The following is a 12400-nucleotide window of genomic DNA, read 5'->3' as shown; positions in this document are numbered from 1 at the left end:
GAGAGCCGTGAGACACTACGTCCAAAATGGCACCCTATATAGTGCACTACTTTTGACCTGGGTCTCTATATAACATGTAGCAGGGCCCTGGTCAAAAGTAGTGCACTATATTGGGAATAGGGTGCTATGTAGGATACGGACATAATATGTAGTTTCTACATGTTGTAGGGTAATAATAACAAGCCTCTGGTCTATAGTCCGAGACAGACAGTAGACAGATTAGGCCAGGCACAAACCTCTCTCTCTCTCTCACCAGGGCTGTAATTCTGTAATGCTTACCTTTCAGAGCTTTGTGAAGAGACTCCTTTAAATATGTGATGCAGCACATTTAGGATTTAGACTGAATGTGTTAAGTGTGTTGATTGACAAAGACGATGGGCAGGTTCACCTAGACTAACAGCTGTTAATACAGGATCTACATCCATCCCGTCACCCAGACAGCAGCTGTTAATACAGGATCTACATCCATCCTGTCACCTAGACTAACAGCTGTTAATACAGGATCTACATCCATCCCGTCACCCAGACAGCAGCTGTTAATACAGGATCTACATCCATCCTGTCACCTAGACTAACAGCTGTTAATACAGGATCTACATCCATCCCGTCACCCAGACAGCAGCTGTTAATACAGGATCTACATCCATCCCGTCACCTAGACAACAGCTGTTAATACAGGATCTACATCCATCCCGTCACCCAGACAGCAGCTGTTAATACAGGATCTACATCCATCCCGTCACCTAGACAACAGCTGTTAATACAGGATCTACATCCATCCTGTCACCTAGACTAACAGCTGTTAATACAGGATCTACATCCATCCCGTCACCTAGACAACAGCTGTTAATACAGGATCTACATCCATCCTGTCACCTAGACAACAGCTGTTAATACAGGATCTACATCCATCCCGTCACCTAGACAACAGCTGTTAATACAGGATCTACATCATTTTAGTCATTTAGCAGACGCTCTTATCCAGAGCAACTTACAGTAGTGAATGCATACATTTCATACGATTTCATTTTTTTTTTTTCTGTGCTGGCCCCCCGTGGGAATCGAACCCACAACCCTGGTGTTGCAAACACCATGCTCTACCAACTGAGCTACAGGGAAGGCTACATCCATCCCGTCACCTAGACAACAGCTGTTAATACAGGATATTTGGAAAACATCTGCTATAGAAAACAGTATTTCTTGAACAAGCAGTGTACAGTATGGGTTCAGCTGATTCACTTGAGAGGAGAATCAGACCTGTTGAGGATCGGTCTTTAAGGCAGAGGAGAATCAGACCTGTTGAGGATCGGTCTTTAAGGCAGAGGAGAATCAGACCTGTTGAGGATCGGTCTTTAAGGCAGAGGAGAATCAGACCTGTTGAGGATCGGTCTTTAAGGCAGAGGAGAATCAGACCTGTTGAGGATCGGTCTTTAAGGCAGAGGAGAATCAGACCTGTTGAGGATCGGTCTTTAAGGCAGAGGAGAATCAGACCTGTTGAGGATTGGTCTTTAAGGCAGAGGAGAATCAGACCTGTTGAGGATCGGTCTTTGAGGCAGAGGAGAATCAGACCTGTTGAGGATCGGTCTTTAAGGCAGAGGAGAATCAGACCTGTTGAGGATCGGTCTTTAAGGCAGAGGAGAATCAGACCTGTTGAGGATCGGTCTTTAAGGCAGAGGAGAATCAGACCTGTTGAGGATCGGTCTTTAAGGCAGAGGAGAATCAGACCTGTTGAGGATCGGTCTTTAAGGCAGAGGAGAATCAGACCTGTTGAGGATCGGTCTTTAAGGCAGAGGGGAATCAGACCTGTTGAGGATCGGTCTTTAAGGCAGAGGGGAATCAGACCTGTTGAGGATCGGTCTTTAAGGCAGAGGAGAATCAGACCTGTTGAGGATCGGTCTTTGAGGCAGAGGGGAATCAGACCTGTTGAGGATCGGTCTTTAAGGCAGAGGAGAATCAGACCTGTTGAGGATCGGTCTTTAAGGCAGAGGAGAATCAGACCTGTTGAGGATCGGTCTTTAAGGCAGAGGAGAATCAGACCTGTTGAGGATCGGTCTTTAAGGCAGAGGAGAATCAGACCTGTTGAGGATCGGTCTTTAAGGCAGAGGAGAATCAGACCTGTTGAGGATCGGTCTTTAAGGCAGAGGAGAATCAGACCTGTTGAGGATCGGTCTTTAAGGCAGAGGAGAATCAGACCTGTTGAGGATCGGTCTTTAAGGCAGAGGAGAATCAGACCTGTTGAGGATCGGTCTTTAAGGCAGAGGAGAATCAGACCTGTTGAGGATCGGTCTTTAAGGCAGAGGAGAATCAGACCTGTTGAGGATCGGTCTTTAAGGCAGAGGAGAATCAGACCTGTTGAGGATCGGTCTTTAAGGCAGAGGAGAATCAGACCTGTTGAGGATCGGTCTTTAAGGCAGAGGAGAATCAGACCTGTTGAGGATCGGTCTTTAAGGCAGAGGAGAATCAGACCTGTTGAGGATCGGTCTTTAAGGCAGAGGAGAATCAGACCTGTTGAGGATCGGTCTTTAAGGCAGAGGAGAATCAGACCTGTTGAGGATCGGTCTTTAAGGCAGAGGAGAATCAGACCTGTTGAGGATCGGTCTTTAAGGCAGAGGAGAATCAGACCTGTTGAGGATCGGTCTTTAAGGCAGAGGAGAATCAGACCTGTTGAGGATCGGTCTTTAAGGCAGAGGAGAATCAGACCTGTTGAGGATCGGTCTTTAAGGCAGAGGAGAATCAGACCTGTTGAGGATCGGTCTTTAAGGCAGAGGAGAATCAGACCTGTTGAGGATCGGTCTTTAAGGCAGAGGGGAATCAGACCTGTTGAGGATCGGTCTTTAAGGCAGAGGAGAATCAGACCTGTTGAGGATCGGTCTTTAAGGCAGAGGAGAATCAGACCTGTTGAGGATCGGTCTTTAAGGCAGAGGAGAATCAGACCTGTTGAGGATCGGTCTTTAAGGCAGAGGAGAATCAGACCTGTTGAGGATCGGTCTTTAAGGCAGAGGAGAATCAGACCTGTTGAGGATCGGTCTTTAAGGCAGAGGAGAATCAGACCTGTTGAGGATCGGTCTTTAAGGCAGAGGGTTGAGGATCGGTCTTTAAGGCAGAGGGCGACTGTATCGAGGATCCTGTTGAGGATCGGTCTTTAAGGCAGAGGAGAATCAGGACCTGTTGAGGATCGGTCCTTTAAGGCAGAGGGGAATCAGACCTGTTGAGGATCGGTCTTTAAGGCAGAGGGGAATCAGGACCTGTTGAGGATCGGTCTTTAAGGCAGAGGAGAATCAGACCTGTTGAGGATCGGTCTTTGAGGCAGAGGGGAATCAGACCTGTTGAGGATCGGTCTTTAAGGCAGAGGAGAATCAGACCTGTTGAGGATCGGTCTTTAAGGCAGAGGAGAATCAGACCTGTTGAGGATCGGTCTTTAAGGCAGAGGAGAATCAGACCTGTTGAGGATCGGTCTTTAAGGCAGAGGGGAATCAGACCTGTTGAGGATCGGTCTTTAAGGCAGAGGAGAATCAGACCTGTTGAGGATCGGTCTTTAAGGCAGAGGAGAATCAGACCTGTTGAGGATCGGTCTTTAAGGCAGAGGAGAATCAGACCTGTTGAGGATCGGTCTTTAAGGCAGAGGAGAATCAGACCTGTTGAGGATCGGTCTTTAAGGCAGAGGAGAATCAGACCTGTTGAGGATCGGTCTTTAAGGCAGAGGAGAATCAGACCTGTTGAGGATCGGTCTTTAAGGCAGAGGAGAATCAGACCTGTTGAGGATCGGTCTTTAAGGCAGAGGAGAATCAGACCTGTTGAGGATCGGTCTTTGAGGCAGAGGAGAATCAGACCTGTTGAGGATCGGTCTTTAAGGCAGAGGAGAATCAGACCTGTTGAGGATCGGTCTTTAAGGCAGAGGGGAATCAGACCTGTTGAGGATCGGTCTTTAAGGCAGAGGAGAATCAGACCTGTTGAGGATCGGTCTTTAAGGCAGAGGAGAATCAGACCTGTTGAGGATCGGTCTTTAAGGCAGAGGAGAATCAGACCTGTTGAGGATCGGTCTTTAAGGCAGAGGAGAATCAGACCTGTTGAGGATCGGTCTTTAAGGCAGAGGAGAATCAGACCTGTTGAGGATCGGTCTTTAAGGCAGAGGAGAATCAGACCTGTTGAGGATCGGTCTTTAAGGCAGAGGAGAATCAGACCTGTTGAGGATCGGTCTTTAAGGCAGAGGAGAATCAGACCTGTTGAGGATCGGTCTTTAAGGCAGAGGAGAATCAGACCTGTTGAGGATCGGTCTTTAAGGCAGAGGAGAATCAGACCTGTTGAGGATCGGTCTTTGAGGCAGAGGAGAATCAGACCTGTTGAGGATCGGTCTTTGAGGCAGAGGAGAATCAGACCTGTTGAGGATCGGTCTTTAAGGCAGAGGAGAATCAGACCTGTTGAGGATCGGTCTTTGAGGCAGAGGAGAATCAGACCTGTTGAGGATCGGTCTTTAAGGCAGAGGAGAATCAGACCTGTTGAGGATCGGTCTTTAAGGCAGAGGAGAATCAGACCTGTTGAGGATCGGTCTTTAAGGCAGAGGAGAATCAGACCTGTTGAGGATCGGTCTTTAAGGCAGAGGAGAATCAGACCTGTTGAGGATCGGTCTTTAAGGCAGAGGAGAATCAGACCTGTTGAGGATCGGTCTTTAAGGCAGAGGAGAATCAGACCTGTTGAGGATCGGTCTTTAAGGCAGAGGAGAATCAGACCTGTTGAGGATCGGTCTTTAAGGCAGAGGAGAATCAGACCTGTTGAGGATCGGTCTTTAAGGCAGAGGAGAATCAGACCTGTTGAGGATCGGTCTTTAAGGCAGAGGGGAATCAGACCTGTTGAGGATCGGTCTTTAAGGCAGAGGAGAATCAGACCTGTTGAGGATCGGTCTTTAAGGCAGAGGAGAATCAGACCTGTTGAGGATCGGTCTTTAAGGCAGAGGAGAATCAGACCTGTTGAGGATCGGTCTTTAAGGCAGAGGAGAATCAGACCTGTTGAGGATCGGTCTTTAAGGCAGAGGAGAATCAGACCTGTTGAGGATCGGTCTTTAAGGCAGAGGAGAATCAGACCTGTTGAGGATCGGTCTTTAAGGCAGAGGAGAATCAGACCTGTTGAGGATCGGTCTTTAAGGCAGAGGAGAATCAGACCTGTTGAGGATCGGTCTTTAAGGCAGAGGAGAATCAGACCTGTTGAGGATCGGTCTTTAAGGCAGAGGAGAATCAGACCTGTTGAGGATCGGTCTTTAAGGCAGAGGAGAATCAGACCTGTTGAGGATCGGTCTTTAAGGCAGAGGAGAATCAGACCTGTTGAGGATCGGTCTTTAAGGCAGAGGAGAATCAGACCTGTTGAGGATCGGTCTTTAAGGCAGAGGAGAATCAGACCTGTTGAGGATCGGTCTTTAAGGCAGAGGAGAATCAGACCTGTTGAGGATCGGTCTTTAAGGCAGAGGAGAATCAGACCTGTTGAGGATCGGTCTTTAAGGCAGAGGAGAATCAGACCTGTTGAGGATCGGTCTTTAAGGCAGAGGAGAATCAGACCTGTTGAGGATCGGTCTTTAAGGCAGAGGAGAATCAGACCTGTTGAGGATCGGTCTTTAAGGCAGAGGAGAATCAGACCTGTTGAGGATCGGTCTTTAAGGCAGAGGAGAATCAGACCTGTTGAGGATCGGTCTTTAAGGCAGAGGAGAATCAGACCTGTTGAGGATCGGTCTTTAAGGCAGAGGAGAATCAGACCTGTTGAGGATCGGTCTTTAAGGCAGAGGAGAATCAGACCTGTTGAGGATCGGTCTTTAAGGCAGAGGAGAATCAGACCTGTTGAGGATCGGTCTTTAAGGCAGAGGAGAATCAGACCTGTTGAGGATCGGTCTTTAAGGCAGAGGAGAATCAGACCTGTTGAGGATCGGTCTTTAAGGCAGAGGAGAATCAGACCTGTTGAGGATCGGTCTTTAAGGCAGAGGAGAATCAGACCTGTTGAGGATCGGTCTTTAAGGCAGAGGAGAATCAGACCTGTTGAGGATCGGTCTTTAAGGCAGAGGAGAATCAGACCTGTTGAGGATCGGTCTTTAAGGCAGAGGAGAATCAGACCTGTTGAGGATCGGTCTTTAAGGCAGAGGAGAATCAGACCTGTTGAGGATCGGTCTTTAAGGCAGAGGAGAATCAGACCTGTTGAGGATCGGTCTTTAAGGCAGAGGAGAATCAGACCTGTTGAGGATCGGTCTTTAAGGCAGAGGAGAATCAGACCTGTTGAGGATCGGTCTTTAAGGCAGAGGAGAATCAGACCTGTTGAGGATCGGCAGAGGAGAATCAGACCTGTTGAGGATGGTCTTTAAGGCAGAGGAGAATCAGACCTGTTGAGGATCGGTCTTTAAGGCAGAGGAGAATCAGACCTGTTGAGGATCGGTCTTTAAGGCAGAGGAGAATCAGACCTGTTGAGGATCGGTCTTTAAGGCAGAGGAGAATCAGACCTGTTGAGGATCGGTCTTTAAGGCAGAGGAGAATCAGACCTGTTGAGGATCGGTCTTTAAGGCAGAGGAGAATCAGACCTGTTGAGGATCGGTCTTTAAGGCAGAGGAGAATCAGACCTGTTGAGGATCGGTCTTTAAGGCAGAGGAGAATCAGACCTGTTGAGGATCGGTCTTTAAGGCAGAGGAGAATCAGACCTGTTGAGGATCGGTCTTTAAGGCAGAGGAGAATCAGACCTGTTGAGGATCGGTCTTTAAGGCAGAGGAGAATCAGACCTGTTGAGGATCGGTCTTTAAGGCAGAGGAGAATCAGACCTGTTGAGGATCGGTCTTTAAGGCAGAGGAGAATCAGACCTGTTGAGGATCGGTCTTTAAGGCAGAGGAGAATCAGACCTGTTAAGGATCGGTCTTTAAGGCAGAGGAGAATCAGACCTGTTGAGGATTGGTCTTTAAGGCAGAGGAGAATCAGACCTGTTGAGGATCGGTCTTTAAGGCAGAGGAGAATCAGACCTGTTGAGGATTGGTCTTTAAGGCAGAGGAGAATCAGACCTGTTGAGGATCGGTCTTTAAGGCAGAGGAGAATCAGACCTGTTGAGGATTGGTCTTTAAGGCAGAGGAGAATCAGACCTGTTGAGGATTGGTCTTTAAGGCAGAGGAGAATCAGACCTGTTGAGGATTGGTCTTTAAGGCAGAGGAGAATCAGACCTGTTGAGGATCGGTCTTTAAGGCAGAGGAGAATCAGACCTGTTGAGGATTGGTCTTTAAGGCAGAGGAGAATCAGACCTGTTGAGGATTGGTCTTTAAGGCAGAGGAGAATCAGACCTGTTGAGGATCGGTCTTTAAGGCAGAGGAGAATCAGACCTGTTGAGGATTGGTCTTTAAGGCAGAGGAGAATCAGGCTTGTTTAGGATTGGTCTTTATTTCCTCCAGACAGACAGGTAGGAACCTAGTTTATATTGTAAACATATTCTGTAATATCTCAACTTTTTCCTACTAGCTACTCTTCCTGGGGTTTATTATGGATCCCCATTAGTTCCTGTCAAGGCAGCAGCTACTCTTCCTGGGGACTTTTATGGATCCCCATTAGTTCCTGTCAAGGCAGCAGCTACTCTTCCTGGGGTTTATTATGGATCCCCATTAGTTCCTGCCAAGGCAGCAGCTAATCTTCCTGGGGTTTATTATGGATCCCCATTAGTTCCTGTCAAGGCAGCAGCTACTCTTCCTGGGGTTTATTATGGATCCCCATTAGTTCCTGCCAAGGCAGCAGCTACTCTTCCTGGGGTTTATTATGGATCCCCATTAGTTCCTGTCAAGGCAGCAGCTACTCTTCCTGGGGTTTATTATGGATCCCCATTAGTTCCTGCCAAGGCAGCAGCTACTCTTCCTGGGGTTTATTATGGATCCCCATTAGTTCCTGTCAAGGCAGCAGCTACTCTTCCTGGGGACTTTTATGGATCCCCATTAGTTCCTGTCAAGGCAGCAGCTACTCTTCCTGGGGTTTATTATGGATCCCCATTAGTTCCTGCCAAGGCAGCAGCTAATCTTCCTGGGGTTTATTATGGATCCCCATTAGTTCCTGTCAAGGCAGCAGCTACTCTTCCTGGGGTTTATTATGGATCCCCATTAGTTCCTGCCAAGGCAGCAGCTACTCTTCCTGGGGTTTATTATGGATCCCCATTAGTTCCTGTCAAGGCAGCAGCTACTCTTCCTGGGGTTTATTATGGATCCCCATTAGTTCCTGCCAAGGCAGCAGCTACTCTTCCTGGGGTTTATTATGGATCCCCATTAGTTCCTGCCAAGGTTCCATGTAGTCATGGCTCTATGATCCATGTAGTGATGTTCCACATACACATATTTAGCAGATGTTATTGCTCACATCCACATATTTAGCAGATGTTATTGGTCACATGGTTAGCAGATGTTATTGTGGGTGTAGCAAAATGGGTGTAGCAAAATGCTACACCCACAATAACATGTAAAGGGAATAGGGTGCACTATAAAGGGAATAGGGTGCACTATAAAGGGAATAAGGGAATAGTGTGCCATTTGGGAAGCAGCCTCAGCAGTCAGTCATAAACCGGCCCTGGAACTGAAGAATTAAAACCCTCCTTCCTTCCACTCAGAGGAGAAGAAAAGGAGAGGGGGGAAGAGAAGTAGAGGGGGGAGAGAAGGAGAGGGCGGAAGAGAAGGAGAGGGGGGAGAGAAGGAGAGGGGGAGAGAAGGAGAGGGGGGAGAGAAGGAGAGGGGAGGAGAGAAGGGGGGGAGAGAAGGGGAGGGGGGGAGAGAAGGAGAGGGGGGGAGAAGGAGAGGGGGGGAGAGAAGGGGAGGGGGAGAGCGAAGGGGAGGGGAAGAGGGGGGAGAAAAGGGGAGGGGGGAAGAGAAGGGGAGGGCGGAAGAGAAGGAGAGGGGGGAGAAGGAGAGGGGGGAGAGAAGGAGGGGGGGAGAGAAGGAGAGGGGGGAGAAGGGGAGGGGGGAAGAGAAGGGGAGGGGGGAAGAGAAGGAGAGGGGGAGGAGAGGGGAAAGAAAAGAGTGGAAAACATTGTGATTAACGTGACCCTCTGGATGACTAGGCTCACATGGAGAAACTCTATACAAACAGAAGAGGGAGGGAGGGAGGGAGGGAGGGAGGGAGGGAGGGAGGGAGGGAGGGAGGGAGAAGAGGGAGGGAGGGAGGGAGGGAGGGAGGGAGGGGAGGGAGGGAGGGAGGGAGGGAGGGAGAAAAAGGGGGGGGAAGAGGGAGGGAGAGTTTACTAAACTAAAAATAATCTCCAGGAGAGGATGAGACTGAATGAAACCATTTTTAGACTAGTAATGAAGTCGACACAGTTTGGCTGTGTAGTTTTCAGTCTGTTTCCAAGCTGTCAGGTAACCATCTTAACCAAAGCTTTTAATAGTAGGGTGTTTTCACGTCTTACTGAACAGTTGGATAGGATTTAGTGCTGACAGTTTGGACTAGGAATGCATTTGTTGACATAAAAAGTGGGCAGAGGAAATGAAGATCCCAGATGAACGATTAGCTTCTAACAAAAAATAAACAACACGTGAGCACTAACAAGCTGTTTTACTAACATGGCAGTAAAAAATACTTTGACTGGACATGAATACAGTCCAGGAATCATCAGGCTACCCCCCCCCCCCCCTCCCTCCCAACCACAGAACACCTCCCTCACTGACCAAATCAAACTCAAACACATTGAATGGCTAGCTATAATAAAAGCAGAACAAGTAGTGAGACAACCCAGTATACATTACCAACGTGCTGCAGGTTATCTGTCTGTCTGTCTGTCTGTCTGTATGTTGCAATGCCAAGTTATTTCCTCCCTCTCCCAACAAACCAGCTGTAAGGACAGTGTACTCTCCTCTGCGGGCTCTGAGCTGCCGAGGAGATAAATGTTTTAAACAGACAGAGAGACGAGCCTGTTATGCTCCTCTCAGAGAAGCCTGGGAACGCCAAGCCTTGTCTAACAGAAGACATGTTTAGAAGTCTGAAAAGCTGAAAGCATCAGAGACAGAGAAGGTCACTTAAAAGACTAGAAAATACACGAAAACAGATTTGAGAGAGAGGTCATTTTCTCTTGTAATTACTAGCCAAGTTAACACAAGGGTGGTGTTTGGTACACTACTCTGCAACAACAAAGGTGTAGCTTTACCCCTATAGCTTGTCACTAACCAGTCTACAGACTGCACCGTCACTAATCAGTCTACAGACTGCACCGTCACTAATCAGTCTGCAGACTGCACCGCCACTAACCAGTCTACAGACTGCACCGCCACTAACCAGTCTACAGACTGCACCGTCACTAACCAGTCTGCAGACTGCACCGTCACTAACCAGTCTGCAGACTGCACCGCCACTAATCAGTCTACAGACTGCACCGCCACTAATCAGTCTGCAGACTGCACCGTCACTAATCAGTCTACAGACTGCACCGTCACTAACCAGTCTGCAGACTGCACCGTCACTAACCAGTCTGCAGACTGCACCGCCACTAACCAGTCTACAGACTGCACCGTCACTAACCAGTCTGCAGACTGCACCGCCACTAACCAGTCTGCAGACTGCACCGTCACTAACCAGTCTACAGACTGCACCGCCACTAACCAGTCTGCAGACTGCACCGTCACTAACCAGTCTACAGACTGCACCATAACTAACCAGTCTGCAGACTGCACCGTCACTAACCAGTCTGCAGACTGCACCGTCACTAACCAGTCTGCAGACTGCACCGCCACTAACCAGTCTACAGACTGCACCGCCACTAACCAGTCTACAGACTGCACCGCCACTAACCAGTCTGCAGACTGCACCGCCACTAACCAGTCTACAGACTGCACCATAACTAACCAGTCTGCAGACTGCACCGTCACTAACCAGTCTGCAGACTGCACCGTCACTAACCAGTCTGCAGACTGCACCGCCACTAACCAGTCTACAGACTGCACCGCCACTAACCAGTCTACAGACTGCACCGCCACTAACCAGTCTGCAGACTGCACCGCCACTAACCAGTCTACAGACTGCACCGTCACTAACCAGTCTGCAGACTGCACCGTCACTAACCAGTCTGCAGACTGCACCGTCACTAACCAGTCTGCAGACTGCACCGTCACTAATCAGTCTGCAGACTGCACCGTCACTAACCAGTCTGCAGACTGCACCGCCACTAACCAGTCTACAGACTGCACCGCCACCAACCAGTCTACAGACTGCACCGTCACTAACCAGTCTGCAGACTGCACCGCCACTAACCAGTCTACAGACTGCACCGCCACTAACCAGTCTACAGACTGCACCGTCACTAACCAGTCTGCAGACTGCACCGTCACTAACCAGTCTGCAGACTGCACCGCCACTAACCAGTCTGCAGACTGCACCGCCACTAACCAGTCTGCAGGCTGCACCGCCACTAACCAGTCTGCAGACTGCACCGTCACTAACCAGTCCAGTCTGCAGGCTGCACCGCCACTAACCAGTCTACAGACTGCACCGCCACTAACCAGTCTACAGACTGCACCGTCACTAATCAGTCTGCAGACTGCACCGTCACTAACCAGTCTGCAGACTGCACCGCCACTAACCAGTCTGCAGACTGCACCGCCACTAACCAGTCTGCAGGCTGCACCGCCACTAACCAGTCTGCAGACTGCACCGTCACTAACCAGTCCAGTCTGCAGGCTGCACCGCCACTAACCAGTCTACAGACTGCACCGCCACTAACCAGTCTGCAGGCTGCACCGCCACTAACCAGTCTGCAGACTGCACCGTCATTAACCAGTCCAGCCTGCAGGCTGCACCGCCACTAACCAGTCAGCAGACTGCACCGCCACTAACCAGTCTGCAGACTGCACCGCCACTAACCAGTCTACAGACTGCACCGCCACCAACCAGTCTGCAGACTGCACCGCCACTAACCAGTCTACAGACTGCACCGTCACTAACCAGTCTACAGACTGCACCGCCACTAACCAGTCTGCAGACTGCACCGCCACTAACCAGTCTACAGACTGCACCGCCACTAACCAGTCTACAGACTGCACCGCCACTAACCAGTCTGCAGACTGCACCGCCACTAACCAGTCTACAGACTGCACCGCCACCAACCAGTCTGCAGACTGCACCGCCACTAACCAGTCTGCAGACTGCACCGCCACTAACCAGTCTGCCCTGGTCTAAAGTAGTGCACTATATAGGGAATAGGTTCCTGGTCTAAAGTAGTGCACTATATAGGGAATAGGGCTCTGGTCTAAAGTAGTGTACTATATAGGGAATAGGGCTCTGGTCTAAAGTAGTACACTATATAGGGAATAGGGCCCTGGTCTAAAGTAGTGCACTATATAGGGAATAGGGTCCTGGTCTAAAGTAGTGCACTATATAGGGAATAGGGCCTTGGTCTAAAGTAGTGTACTATATAGGGAATAGGGCTCTGGTCT

At 49.4% G+C, this 12400-nt stretch overlaps 2 protein-coding genes across 2 annotated transcripts in view; one reads left to right on the top strand and one right to left on the bottom strand.

The window, feature by feature from the left end:
• The window catches only part of ecm2 (extracellular matrix protein 2, female organ and adipocyte specific), a 39989-nt gene extending 30131 nt beyond the window's left edge, over positions 1 to 9858 (bottom strand). Inside the window, exon 1 of the mRNA XM_082967732.1 lies at positions 9722 to 9858. The gene's annotated coding sequence lies outside the window, so the exon portion shown is untranslated. The remainder of the gene's footprint in view (positions 1 to 9721) is intronic.
• The window catches only part of cenpp (centromere protein P), a 191083-nt gene that overhangs the window by 173486 nt on the left and 5197 nt on the right, over positions 1 to 12400 (top strand). The window lies entirely within an intron of this gene.

The sequence above is a fragment of the Salmo salar genome, chromosome 22 (genome assembly GCF_965601325.2).
Source record: "Salmo salar chromosome 22, fSalSal1, whole genome shotgun sequence".
Taxonomy (NCBI): domain Eukaryota; kingdom Metazoa; phylum Chordata; class Actinopteri; order Salmoniformes; family Salmonidae; genus Salmo; species Salmo salar.
The sequence above is the reverse complement of the archived record's forward strand: the minus strand, read 5'-3'. Positions and strand labels throughout refer to the sequence as shown.